The sequence below is a fragment of the Monodon monoceros genome, unplaced genomic scaffold (genome assembly GCF_005190385.1).
Source record: "Monodon monoceros isolate NGI ecotype Baffin Bay Population unplaced genomic scaffold, NGI_Narwhal_1 Super_Scaffold_18, whole genome shotgun sequence".
Taxonomy (NCBI): domain Eukaryota; kingdom Metazoa; phylum Chordata; class Mammalia; order Artiodactyla; family Monodontidae; genus Monodon; species Monodon monoceros.
In genome coordinates, this window is record NW_021703774.1 from 143,776,318 (window position 1) to 143,791,596 (window position 15,279).

The following is a 15,279-nucleotide window of genomic DNA, read 5'->3' on the forward strand; positions in this document are numbered from 1 at the left end:
CCCAAGTTCCCTCCTTCCTTCCTTCCCCTGAAATCCGCTCCCGGAAACTCCCGCCTTTCTGGCTGCGCCCATCCGGAGCTCCCTCCCCATCCAGGAGGCGACCTCGATGTTCCCTCTTTTCTGGCCTTGCCCTTGCCCTCCCTCCCCGTGATTCCGTTCTTCTCCTTGAGCCCTTGACTTTTTATAAGGAGTGACCTGGAAGACCTCAGAGAAGGTGACTTTGTGTGTTTGTGTGTGTGTGTGTGTGTGTGTGTGTGGTAAAACACACATAATATTCACCACGTTACATTTTTAAGGTACGGTTCAGTGGTATTAAGTACATTCATGTCGCGCAACCATCACTTCATCCATATGCTGAACCCTTCCTCCACAGCTGACACTGTACCCTTTAGATAGCTCGCCACTCTCCCCTCCCCCCGCCCCTGGCAACCACTGTTCTATTTTCTGTCTCTGTTATGATTTTGACTACTCTAGGTACCTCATGTAAGTGAAATCGTGCAGTGTGTGTGTGTGTGTGTGTGTGTGTGTGTGTGTGTGTGTGACTGGCCTATTTCACTTAGCATAATGCCTGTAAGTTTCATCCATGTTGTAGTATATGTCAGAATTGCGAGAAGGTGACTTTTGAGTTAATTCCTGAAGGAAGTGAAGGGGCAAGAGGAACAAATGTAAAGGCCCTGAGGCAGGAATGGGGCTGGTGTATTGGAGCAAAAGTCCAGTGCAGCTGGAATAGGATAGGGAGGAGGGGGAATAGTAGCCATAAGGCAAACTTTGGCTTTTACTCTGAACAAGATAGGAAGCCACTGGAGGTCACCTTTAAGCTGAAGGGCGACCGGATCAGACTCCACATTTCTATTGAACCTCCCTGGCTGCTGAGTTGATAATAGGATGGAGGGTAGCAAGGGCAGAATGGGGAGGCCAGTGAAGAGGCTGTTGCTTCTAACATTGTCTGGAGGACTAGGGAAGGCTTCCCAGGAGAAGCTGAGGCCAGAAGTTTGAGTAGGAATTGACAAGGTGAGGGGTACCTTTATGTGTCGGAGGTTGGGAGTGAAGTATTCCAGGTAGAGGACATGGCTTATACAAAGGTGTGGAGGTGAGAGCAAGTGTAGTTGATTGGCAATTATTAGTACAGTTGGCCCTTTTTTTAAAAAAAGTTTTTGGCCACACTGTGCAGCATGCAGTTTATTAGTTCCCCTGACCAGGGATCGAACCCGCATCCCCTGCAGTGGGAGTGTGGAGTCTTAACCACTGGACTGCCAGGGAAGTCCCAGTTGACCCTTGAATAACACGGGTTTGAACTTACATGCGGGTCCACTCATATGCAGGGTTTTTTTTCAGTAAATACATACTACAGTAGTACATCATTCGTGGTGCGTTGAATCCGAGGATGCGGAACTGCAGGTGTGGAGAGCCGACTCTAAAGTTATATGCAGATTTTACAGGGATTTCCAACTGCACAGGGGTTGGCCCCCTAACCCTACCACCCCCCACCACGTTGTTCAAGGGTCAGCTCATTAAACCCCTAGATTGGGAGCTTCCTGGGGAAGAGATGTATTTTCATTTCCATAGGGCAGGGCCTCTACAGGCGCTCTGAAGACCTGCGGATACCACCCTCTCCTCCCCTGTCACTGTGAAGTAAGAGTGCCACCTGGGTTAGACTAACCAGGGCTCTGGGTCTCACCAACACTCACATCATCAGTGAGCTTGCTTTACTGATTTTCCTCTCTCTCCTATATATCTTCATTCTGTCCCTTTTAAGAGAGATCATCAGGTCTCTTTCATCTTAAAAAAAAACAAACCAAAAAGCCCTCCCTCTATCCTGCTTACTTCTACAACTATTTTTGTATAACTCTCCTACCCTTCACAGCCAAACTTATAAAAATAAGGATTTTTAAAAATTAAAGTATAGTTGATTTACAATATTGTGCTAGTTTCATGTGTACAGCAAAGTGATTCAGTTATATATATATATTTTTTTTTTCAGATTATTTTCCTTCATAGGTTACTACAAGATATTGAATATAGTTCCCTGTGCTATACAGTAAATTCTTGTTGCTTATTTATTTTATGTATAGTAGTTTGTATCTGTTAATCCCACACTCCTGACTTATTCTCCTCCCGACCCCCGTCCCTTTCCCCTTTGATAACTATAAGTTTGTCTTCTATGTCTGTGAGTCTGTTTCTGTTTTGTATATATATATTCATTTGTGTTATATTTTAGACTCCACATATAAGTGATATATATTTGTCCTTCTCTAACTTCACTTAGTGTGATATTCTCTAGGTCCACCCATGTTGCTGCAAATGGCAATATTTCATTATTTTTGAGGCTAATATTCCATTGTATATATATATATATGTATATACCACATTTTAAAAAAAAGATATTTATTTGGTTACACCGGGTCTTAGTTGCGGCAGGCGGGCTCCTTCGTTGCGGCAGGCGGGCTCCTTAGTTGCGGCATGCATGTGAGATCTAGTTCTCTGACCAGGGATCAAACCCGGGCCCCTGCAGTGGGAGTGCGGAGTCTTATCCACTGTGCCACCAGGGAAGTCCCATATACCACGTTTTTTTTTAATTTAACATTTTATTTCATGGAACTAACATATACAAAGTAAAAAAAAGTGAGAACAAAAAATGATTTTCCGAGTACTTTTTTCTTTCTAGTGTTTCATTTATTTAATAAATATTTGTTTTACTCATACTACGTATGGGGAACTTTGCTATCTGCTAAGAACACACATACACACTTGGCATTGCCCCTACTTTTAATTTAATTATGGATAATGGCTATTTGTAATAAGAACAAAGGCTTCTATGCTTAACACACATTAACTCATTAAACAAAAATACTATAATCATGTCCACTTTGTAGTTGGGGAGACTGAGGCAAAGAAGAGTTAAATAATTTGTACAAGGCAGACAGCTGGTAAATGGAGAGGATGGAATTTCAAATCTGGCTTAGTTTTTAGTCTCTTAACCATTATAGTGCATTTATTCTCTTAGCTCCCCGCCCACCGCTGGCGCCTCTCCGCTTGTGGGATCTTAGTTCCCCAGCCAGGGATTGAAGCCAGGCCCACGGCAGTGAAAGTGCTTTCTTAACCACTGGACTGCCAGGGAGTTCCCTGCATGTATCTTTTTGAATTAGAGTTTTCATCTTTTCTGGATATATGCCCAGGAGTGGGACTGCTGGATCATACGGTAGCTCTATTTTTAGTTTTTTAAGGAACCTCCATACTGTTTTCCATAGAGGCTGCACCAATTTACATTCCCACCAACAGTGTAGGAGGGTTCCCTTTTCCCCACACCCTCTCCAGCATTTATTGTTTGTAGCCTTTTTGATGATTTGATTTTTGACCATTGTGAGGTGGTACCTCATTGTCATTTTGATTTGCATTTATCTAATAATTAGTGATGTTGAGTGTCTTTTCATGTGCCTATTGACCATCTGTATGTCTTCTTTGGAGAAATGTCTATTTAGGTCTCCTGCCCATTGAAAATTAGTTTTTAAAGACATAAATTATGTAAAATTTCACTGTATATGCTTGCAATAAATATCCAAACATATAGGGACTTCTCTGGTGGTCCAGTGGCTAAGACTCCACGTTCCCAATGCAGGGGGCCTGGGTTTGATCCCTGGTCAGGGAACGAGATCCCACATGCCTCAACTAAAAACCCCACATGCCGCAATGAAGATCCTGTGTGCTGCAACTAAGACCCAGCGCAGCCAAATAAATAAATAAATAATTTTAAAAATCCAAACATGAAAAAACATAAAATCAAAAGTAAAATTCTCCTTCGCTGACTACCCTGCAGAAATAACCACTGTGAAGAGTTTCTTGTGTATCCTTTTTAAGCATTTTCTATGCATTTATACAAGCATATATGGCTGTCCTTTTTCCTTGATGCATCCAGTCTTTTTTTTTTAATTAATTTATTTTTTATTTATTTATTTTTTTGGCTGCATTGGGTCTTCGTTGCTGCACGCGGGCCCCCTCTAGCTGTGGCGAGCAGGGACCACTCTTCATTGTGGTGCGTGGGCCTCTCAATGCGGTTTCCTGTCTTGTTGCAGAGCATGGGCTCTAGGCGCGTGGGCTTCAGTAGTTGTGGCACATGGGCTTAGTAGTTGTGGCTCACGGGCTCTAGAGCGCAGGCTCAGTAGTTGTGGCACACGGGCTTAGTTGCTCCACAGCATGTGGGATCTTCCTGGACCAGGGCTTGAACCCGTGTCCCCTGCTTTGGCCACCGCGCCACCAGGGAAGTCCTGATGCATCCAGTCTTGATGCATCCATTTCAATACATATAAATCTAGCATGTTATTTTTTTAAATTTATTTTTTTATACAGCAGGTTCTCATTAGTTATCTATTTTATGCATTAATGTATATATGTCAATCCCAATCTCCCAATTCATCCCACCAACACCACCCCCAGCATGTTCTTTTTAACAGATATATAATATCCTGTTGTGTGGCTGTTTTATAGCTAATTTAACCAGCCCCCTGTTGAGTATGCAAATTGTATTTCACTTTAGCTATTTATAAAATGCCACGGTAAATATCCTCTAAGTCTTTGTGCATGGGTGAAGTACATTTGTAGGCTAACTTCTTGGAAGTAGAGTTGTTGGGGTAAAGGCTGTGTGTATTTTTAATTTTCATAAATTCTGCCTAATTGCCATTCAAAAAAGTTGTACCTAATTACACTCGCACTGATAACTTTGATAGTTTAGCCACATTTATTGAAAGAGTTGTCAACAGTTGCTTTCTCCACCTCTTCATCTCCTACTTACAGCACAACTCACTCTAACTTGGCTTCTCTCCACCACTTCACTTTAAAAGGATCTAAGGAGAGGTTGACCGCTCTCTCCTTTCTGAAACACTCTTGCCCTGGCTTTTATAATACCGTACTTGCCTGGTCTTCCTCTGCCCACTTGTGAATGTTGGTGCTGCTTAGGGCTTCAGTTACCATCTGCATGCAGATGACCCCCACATTATTTCCTTCTTCCTAATCTTTATCCACCTGCTTATTTGCCATCTTGATGTGCACGCATGTCCCACAGGCACCTCAGATTCAACATGCCCAACATCCTCCTCCTCTGGTGCTCCCTTCTCAGCAGCTGTTCCACTGCTGTCCAGTGGTCCTAGCCAGAAACCTGCAAGTCATTTTTGAACCTCACTGTCCCTCAACCTTCACCTCCAGTCAATCACCATGTCCCTGCCCATTCTATCTCCATAATGCCTCTCAAACTATCACGTCTCTCATCATCTCCCCACACTACCCAAGTCCAGGTCCTCACTGTGTACCACCTGGACACTGCAATGACCTTCTAATTGCCTCCCTGGCTTTAGACTTACTACTCTCCAAACCAGTCTCCACCCTGTAGCCAGAGTGAGCTTTGAAAAATGCAGATCTGATTATGTTACAGTCCTGCTTAAAACCCTTTACTAAGTTCTGATTGCACTTAGGGTAAAGACAAATAAATCTCCCCTGGCTGATTAGGCCTTGGCAGCCTAACTGTTGTCACCACTAACAATTGTTAGTCACCAACTGTTGTCACTACTAACCCCCTCCTTCATACTGTAATTAGTTTCTTGAATGTTTTATGCTCCTTCCCACTCAGAGTTTTTGTCTTTGCTGTTCCTTCCTGCCTGGAATACTCTCTCTTTCCCTCCTGCCTTGACCTGGCAAACACCTTCTCAATAAGTAGGTCTCAGCATAAATTTAACTTGTTTGAGGATGCCTTCCAAGACCCTGAGACTTATGCCCAGTGCCTAACACAAGGGTTGGTACATGTTGAGAGCTCAATAAATATTTACTAATGAACAAGCGAAGGCCTCAAGGCCAGGTGGGTGATTACCAGACTGCAGTTTTTCACATGACCTCTGGGTGTCACCCTTGGCCTCAACTTAACCAGGTCTTGGCTGGGAACCCAGAAGGAAGGGCAGATTTGATGCCCAGCCTGGCCCCATCCATCCAGCAAACTGGGAAAGGTTATGGGAAGCCCAGCTACTTCCTGGGTCTGACACATTCTCCATCTGCTGTGAGTCAGCTGGCTTGATAGGGTGACTGATCATACCAGTTTTCCCAAGACTGAACTGCCTGTGCTCCCAGGATGTGGAAATTTTAGTCGTAAATCTGGGACAATCCCAGGCAAATCAGGAGGATTGGTCACTGAACCATGGACAGAGGGGTTGAAACCCCCACCAATGCACTAGACTAAGGTCTAGGCCCAGCAGCAGAGCTGGCTCCAACCCAGCCAAGCTCCTTGCAGCAACACCACTGGTGGGTTGACCCTGTAGCCTGGTGGTTGTAAGAATTTAGGGAGAGAAAGTATATATACTTTAAAGGAATATAAAGAGACCAACTTATGTCTGACAATGTCTACCATTTATTCAGTGCTGCTGGGCATAACATACTTATACATATCTTTTCTAATCCTCACAGAAACCCTAAGAGTACAGAAGATTGTTTTCCTTTCAGAGACTAGAAAACTGAGACTTGAGACCAGACTCAAGTAACCAGACCAAGTCACGCAGCTGTTAAGTAACATGGTGAAATTCAAACCCTTATCTGTCCGAGTACACAGCTTCAGCTATTTTCACTGAATCTTTAGCCTGGCCATTTCCTTCCTTCTCTAGTCACTATTTGAGAGCCCCAGGAGTGTAGGAGGCAAGAGGCAGGTGTGGGTGGAAAGGGTTGAGGAAGAGGGTCTGTGATCAGGGCCTGAGTGGGGGGTAGGGGATCCACATAGCATTGACAGCTTGCCTGTCCACATCAGAGAAGTCTCTGCTGTCTTGAACTAGGTGTGGGCATAGCCTGGGGGCTCCAGGGAGGCCCCTTCACAGGCTGTCATCCTGACACCAGGCTGTATATTCATCAAGAAGCCAAGGCTATGTTTCCCAGAGTCCAGGATGAACCCAACCAGGCCTTATCTGATTGCAAATGGACATCTGGACATGAGAGAGGCACAGGGGAGGGGCCATCAGGAGCTAGCCATAAACTCAAGAGATAAGTGAGGGGTGGGGGGATGGGTGGGGATGTGACAAGGGTCATGGTAAGTACAGTGCCTTGCCCAGAGTTTAGGCTCAGTGAGTGTTGCAATTAATGAGATAGCCAACTGCCCCTCTTTCCTAGAAATATTTGTAAGGCTGAGTTTTATTTTTGCCCAGATGGTTGTTTAGGAATTGAACTGCTTTTGAATACAAAACAAGAGTTGGTTGTGTAGAAGCATGAGCAGAGGCCTGACTTTGGTTGTGTGGAAGAATGGGCAGAGGCCTGACTAGGCTGTGCAGTGGTCAGAGCCCTGATGAACACTTATTGGTCTGGCAGCCAGATATCCGCTCCACAGGAGGTGTGATAAGCCAGACTCTGGGATTCCTTTACATTAAAAGACAAAATGCAGGCATCCTTCAAGAATTTTAAGTTCTCCGGCAGGAAGGTGCTTTGGGCTGTGCTGTTTTACTTTATTTTATTGGTGATGTCCAAAGATTTTTAGGGTGCAAGATCTGTCCTGGATCATCTTGGCCTCAAACCTGCCAGCCCCTGGCACTGGTGTGGCCTGGCACCCCATGGCCAGGTTCTTCCCTGTGGCTCTACTCTGCCAGCCAAGCCATCAGATGGGTGGTACCTAAGCAAGTCTTACCCAGAGTTGGGCCATGTCTCTGCTCTTCCCTAGCTGGCTTTCCAGCTTCCACTAGAGAACTGGGCCTTGTACACTCTAGGGAAGGCTGAGGATCTGGGCGTAAAGCAGGGGCAGAGAGAAGAGAAACCTTGCTTAAGCTGCCTTGTCCACAGGATTCCTCTTTCCTTCATTCTGAAAATACCTAGTTCCAACTGTGATGAAAGGGAAGAGGAATTTGTGAAAGTTACCAATACTGTACCATCACATTGATGTGGGACCTCTTGCCAGGAGCTCATGGAAGACAGTGACCTGGTGCAGTGGAAAGCACAAGACTTTAGGGTCAGTCAGAATTGGATTCTGTTACTTTCTTGCTGGGTAACCTTGGGAAAGTTACTCAACCTCTCTGAGTCTTGATTTCCTCAGTTGATAAATAGGGATAATAATAATAATGATAATGTCTACATCATATGTTTGTTTTGAGGTCTAAATTTGCTGACCAATGTATATAAAAATATAATATTTATTGAGTGCTTATTATGTGGTATGTCATGTTTAAGTGCTTTATAAGCATAATATGAACTCACATAACCCTATGAGTTGTGTACTTCCATTGTCCATGCTTTATAGATACAAAACTGAGACTCAAAGAGCGTGAGTAACTTGCCCACACTGGTAAATAGCAGAGCCAGGATTTGGACCCAGGCAGTCAGGCTCCAGTTCACATGTACTTAACTACCAAGCCATGATGCCATATGGAGTAGGGCTGAATAAAGAATAGCTATTATGATCATAGTAATGTAGTATTAAATGCTTTTTATATCCATGGTGTTAAGTGTTAATTATTAGCGTATTTGGATGCAACGTTTATCCCTTTTGTTCCTATTTCTTCCACAGCCATGGCAACAAAGGGCCTTGTGCTCACTACAGCAGAGCATCCTGTCTTTGTCCAATCCAGCCCAGAACATCAGTCTCTGCAAATAACAAAAGATGTGGCCACTCGGCCGCCTGTCGGTGCCCCCACTGGAGCACTGAGAAGGGTTGAGGCCTCTCCAACTGGAACTGAACTAGGAGGAGAGCAGCAGACAGGTACTACATATCGGCTGACTGGGAGCAGGGCTTACAAAAGACAGGTCATGCTTAATAAACCTGATTAATTTCTTTGAGTGGCAACAATGTAATCAGACAGGAGTGAAAGGAGGTATAGTAATTTATCCTAATTCCAAAGCACAGGAGTGCAGCTAAAACCAACACACAGATTTTATGGAGATGCTGCTGGGGCCTGGAGGGTTCTGGTGGCATTCAGCCTTGGGGGCAGCCAGAGGGAAACTCAGTGAGTTGCTCACAGTGACCTAGTGAAGAGGAAACCCAGAGCAGGGACAGAGCACAACCTGCCTAAGCCATCTAACCTAGACACAAATCTGCCTGTTAATTCCCTTCCAGTGGCTTCCTGCCGCCTATATATAATAATGTGGATGATAATAAAACAATGATGGCTGCATTTATTTGATATCTACTATGTGTACGGTACTATACAAAAAGGAAACTGAGGCAGAAAGCTTAAGAAACCTACCCAGTCACATACGTATTAACACACAGCTGGGCCTCCAACCCAGTCTGCTCTCACATTCCAGTCCATTTGCAACTGTGTTTAATGATGTGTCTCTTCCATCAGACAGGAAGCCCCTCTGTAGCAGGAACTGATTCAACCTTTGCTCCTTTAGCCCTCAGTAGATGGAAATGCTGAAGCTCCCACGTCCTCTGTGCTTCTCTTTCTGAACACTCTTCCCTGGGTGAGCTCATCCTTGCTTTTGGCTTCAGGTCCCACCTCCTGGAGGAAGACTTCTAGAGAAGAGAGTCTAGAAGACTCCCTAACCTCTGACGCACCCCAGATGAGCACCCCAGTCTGAGCCCATCGTATAAATTCCTTCCTTCTTGACAGTAACTGGTTTAGGAATGGGGTTATACCCAGTGAGACTAAGAGGACACTTGCTGGGGGGCTTCTGGGAAAGGTTTTTTCACTCCTAGGAGAGAATCACTGGAAGCGACATTCCCAGTGGCTCTCTTCCTGGGAATGTTGTCAAGTCTAGATATGTCCTGGACCTACTGAAGCTGGTGTGCTCCCAAGCTGAGAATGGAGCCAACAGCAGGGATGGCAGAGTGGAGAGCTGGAAGAAGTCTTTGTCCTTGAGGGCATGAGTGCCCTGCCATCCCTGGAGGCCACCCTAATGCTGAACAAGGGAAATTAAATATTGTCACTGCTGAAGCTATTGAGAGTGGGCTTTCTGATATTTTGTGGTAGAAAGCATCCTTACTAATATAACCAGGGCAGCATTACGACTTTTGTGGGCCCCTTCCTACAGAACAATTTCTTTTTTTTTTTTTTTTTTTTGCAGTATGCAGGCCTCTCACTGTTGTGGCCTCTCCCGTTGCGGAGCACAGGCTCCAGACGCGCAGGCTCAGTGGCCATGGCTCACGGGCCCAGCCGCTCTGCGGCATGTGGGATCTTCCTGGACCGGGGCACGAACCCATGTCCCCTGCATCAGCAGGCGGACTCTCAACCACTGCGCCACCAGGGAAGCCCAAACAATTTCTTTTTTAATTATGTTTTATGACTGCATTGGTGTAAAGATGAATATATTAATATTATCTATTAAAACATCTTTATTAAAACTTTTTTCTGGGACTTCCCTGGTGGTGCAGTGGTTGGCAATCTGCTTGCCAATGCAGGGGACACGGGTTCAAGCCCTGGCCTAGGAAGATCCCACATGCCGCGAAGCAACTAAGCCCATGCGCCACTACTACTGAGCCAGTGCTCTAGAGCCCTCGAGCCACAACTACTGAGCCCACGTGCCACAACTACTGAAGCCCACGCACCCAGAGCCCGTGCTCTGCAACAAGGGCAGCCACCGCAGTGAGAAGACTGCACACCACAACGAAGAGTAGCCGCCACTTGCCGCAACTAGAGAAAGCCTGCACGCAGCAACGAAGACCCAAGGCAGCCAAAAAAAAAAAAAAAAAAAAAGAAATAGAAGTGTCTTTAAAAAAGTAAAATAAAATAAACTTTTTTTCTGATTTAAAGGAGATTAAAGCTTTTTTTTTTTTTTTTGAGGAGCCCTAAGAGTATTGGGGCACTAATAGGCCTACCCATGCCTAGTAGATAGACTGGTCCTGGATACGACTCCCAAATAGTCATGTCCAGGCCATACCTCCCTTTTGACCTTCAAACCTGCATACCCCACTGCTTATTGGATAGTTCCACTTGAGTGTCTTACCTCAAATTCAGCATACCTAAGGCTGAACACACAGTTTCTCCCACACCTTTTCTTTGTCCAGTGTTCCCTGTCTGAATGAACTATGTACTGACCAGCTAGTTGTACCAGCCAGAAACGTGGGACCTCAACTTCTGCCTCACCCTGTGTCCAATCTATCACCAAATGCTGTCACTTTCCCTCTTAAAGGGCTCTTAAAAGCATTTATTTATTTCCCTCTCCATTCCTTTTTCTTTTCTTTTATTTTTTTGACCGTGCCATGTGGCATGCAGGATCTTAGATCCCCAACAGGGGATTGAACCCGTGCCCCCTGCAGTGGAAGCACAGAGTCCTAACCACTGGACCACCAGGGAAGTCCCTCCATCTACACTCCTGCCTCCACTGCTATTGTCCTAATCCATGTTACCTGGATTACTGCCATGGACCCTAATGCTCTCCCTACACTCTCCCTGTAATCTTTTATCTACACTGTCCTCAGAAAGAGTTTTTTCAAACTGCAAATCTGATTCCGTCATCTCCCTGGTTAAAACCTGATGGCTTCCTGTTGCTCTTATGACATAGACCCAAACCTTCAGCGAGGCCTCCGAGGCCCTGCCTAGCATAGCCCCTGCCTCATCTTACCCTTCTCTCCTCTTACTCTGGGCTTCAGCCACATGATCTTCCCTTAGCGCCTCAAACGCAAAGGCTGCATCCTGCCATTGGATCTTTGCACGTGCTGTTCTTCCATTTTCTAGTCCTCTCTCAGCTCAAATGTGCTTTCTCAAGGAGGCCTTCCCTGACTCCTAGGAAGGTCAAGTGTCACTATGTGGTATTGGGCAAGTTTCTTAATTGCTTGGTGCCTCTGTTTTCTCATCTGTAAAATGAAGATGATAGTAATGCCTAACTCAGGTTTGTTGTGAGGATTAAGTAAAATGCTGCATGGGAACCACCCTGAGGTCGGGCTGGTGCAGTGCTCTGCTTGGACAATTGTCCTGCCCTCTGGCTAGCTTTCTAGATGAGGACAGTAGTGGAGAGACCCCGCCCCCACCTCCACTAACTCTAGTTCATGATATTGGGGTGAGACAGACCCTAAAATGTTAGGGCTTCAAGAAAGAGCATCTACACAAGGGCACTCAAAGATTTCTGAGTGTCTTGAATGAGACCAAGGAGCTAGTTGTGCCAGGAAGTCATTGACAATGCCTGAGGTTAGGGTGGGGTGCTCAGAGAGAGGGAGACATCAAGGGAACCCTCAAAGGTCAAGGAGAGAGGAAAGGTCAGTGGGAGCACACCACAGTTTTGTCAGATCTCTGAGTGGCCCAGAGCCCTGAGAATGAAGGACATTGGTTACCATGGGGTCTCTATGTTGGGTAAACCTAGGCTCCCATCCCACCCTGTCACTTGTGGGCTGGAAGATGGGGAAGTCATTTCACTTCTCCTTGCCTCAGTTTCCTTATCTATAAAATGGAGCTAATAATTTATTTTTTAGATTGATAGGAGGATTAAATGGGACTGTATTAACTTGCTTGGGCTGACATAACAAAGTAGCACAAACTGGGTGGCTTTTTATTTTTTTGCAGTACGTGGGCCTCTCACTGTTGTGGCCTCTCCCGTTGCGGAGCAGAGGCTCCGGACGCGCAGGCTCAGCGGCCATGTCTCATGGGCCCAGCCGCTCCGCGGCATGCGGGATCTTCCTGGACCGGGGCACGAACCCGTGTCCCCTGTATCGGCAGGCGGACTCTCAACCACTGCGCCACCAGGGAAGCCCTAAACTGGGTGGCTTAAACAACAAATTTATTTTCTCATAATTCTGGAGGCTAGAAGTCTGAGATCAAATTTTCTGTAGGATTGATTGCTTTTAAGGGCTCTCTCCTTGGCTTATTGATGGCCATCTTCCTCCTATGTCTTCACATGGCCTTTCCTCAGTGTGTGTCTCTGTCCTAATCTCTTCTTATAAGGACGCCAGTTATATTGGATTAGGGCTCACCCATATGACCTCATTTTAGCTTAACTACCTCTTTAAAGGCCCTATCTCCAAATACAGTCTCATTTTAAGGTACTGGGCATAAGGACTTCAGCATAGGAATTTTGAGGGCACACAACTTAGCCCATAACAGCGATGTAGACATAGGTTAAGTAACCAGCACGCAGCAAGGGCTCAGTAATGCCAACTCTTTTTTCTCTGTCATGGTAAAAGCAGGCAATGGCAATGCACTCAGCCCCAGAACTCCACAGATAAATGTGGCTTTAAGCCATTGGGTGCCTATGACTTTCCCAAACACTGGAGGCAAGGACTTTGTTCTTCCTCTCTCCTCCTTGGGCTGGGAATTTTGATAAATCACATCGTGTCCAAAAGCAATTGGGAACTCTGGGAGTTATTTTTAGTATATTGACTTAGCTAAAAAAATCTAAAACCTTACACTGCCAGTCACCAAAGCAATTCTACTCTGACAATATCTGCTTGCAGCCTTTGCTAAAATGAACCTATAATTGATTTGAGTAAAGCAGCCCAAACTCAACCCGCTAACTAGCCAGTGTCTACCAAGTGTGAGTTTTTGTGCCGGATGCTGTGGAAGACACAAAGAAATCCAGGACACAGTCCCTGCCTCAGGACCTAGAGGCTTTGATTGGGATGTTAGCTCCTGTCTGGAAAAGAGAATAGAAAGCAGCCCCTGATGTGAGTGAAATGAAGGATCGGATAGAGTTTGATGTGCCTGTGGGACATCCAAGTGGAGCTGCCCAGGGGCCGGTTGGATGGACACCTGTGGAGCTCCAGAGGCTGGTCTGGTGATATAGGTGTGGGAGTCATTATAATAGATGAAGCCACGGGGAAGGGTGGTAGCTTTGAGGGATGGTATGGTACGTGTGGAGAGAAGAGGGCCAAAACTAACTCCCAGTTTCATGGGAGAGAAATCTGACTGGCCCAGCTTGAGTCCAGTCAGCTGGGGTTAAGGGGTTAGAGTCAAGTCAGATAAACATGGCTTGCAGGGCCCCAGGGCTCCAGCTGTGTAGGTGGATTGGGAAAAGGCGATTCTCAGGGAAGGCAGTTGATGAGCTGAGTTGGCATCAAAAAGATGGTTACCAGAGAGAGCATGCACTGATGGAGTTGGCACTCACATTTAGTAAACACTCAACAAACATGCAGAATCAGTGAGTATATTAGCAAATCAATGAATTAATGAAGGGATGAGTAATCCTGCCACAGACCTTTTGGTAACACTATTTTTTCTTTTTTTTGGCCATGCCACGTGGCCTGCAGGATCTTAGTTCCCTGACCAAGGATTGAACCTGGGCCCCTGGCAGTGAAACTGCCAAGTCCTAACCACTGGACCGCCAGGGAACTCCCAGTAACACTATTTTTTAAAACTGATTTGCAGTTCACACACTATAAAATTTTCAGGAATTCCCTGGCGGTCCAGTGGTTAGGACTCAGCGCTTTCACTGCTGGAGGCCCGGGTTTGATCCCTGGTCGGCGAACTAAGCCATGTGGTGTGGCCCCCCCAAAAATTAATTTTAAATCGTACAGTTCAGTGGTTTTTAGTATTACCACATATATTTGATTTCGTGCTTCCTTCCATGAGACACAGATTTGACTAGAGTCCTCTGTGGACATAGAGTACCAGTATGACTTCGTGTTTAGTTTCCCTTACACAGAAGGCAGTTCAAGGAAAGGAACCCCCTTCCCTTCTTTGGAGGATGCCCAAGGACAGGAGCTGGAGAAGGCCCAATGTGGGAAAGCTACAGAAGGGCAGTGATGAGTCCCGAAGTTGCACACAGCATCATTGCACAGTGTCACTGCCCCCAACCCATCTGTGAGGCTGCAGCAGGCAGGATGTGCAACCAGATGGCCCTGGACAAGGAAATACCCATGGACAGCAAGACCTTCCTCAACAGTGGAGGCTGGGACATTCAGAGAGCATGGACGGGCTTGGAAAGAGTTAATATTTATTCCTTTATCCCCTCTGTTGGAAGAGTAATGGACCCTCAAAGATATTCACATCCTAATCTCTGGAACCTGTGACTGTTCTGTTATATAACAAAGGGGAATCAACGTTGTTAATTAGCTGATTGATTATCCTGGTGGGTCCAGTGTAATCACAAGGGTCTTTAAAAGTGGAAGATGGAGGCCAAAGAGGAATCAGAGTCAGAGAGGGAGGTGTGACAATAGAAGCAGAAGCTGAAGTGATTCTATGTGAGAAGTGATTCAACCATCGCTGGCTTTGAAGATAGGAGGGAGCCACATGTCAAGGAATGGGGCTGCCTCTGGCAGATGGAAAAGGCAAGGAAATGGATTCTCCCCATTTCCACAGTCCTGCCAATCAGTCAGTTGATTTTAACCCTGTGAGACCCTTGTCAAACTTCTGATCTCCGGAACTGTAAGATAACAAATTTGTGTTGCTTTAAGCTACTAATTTT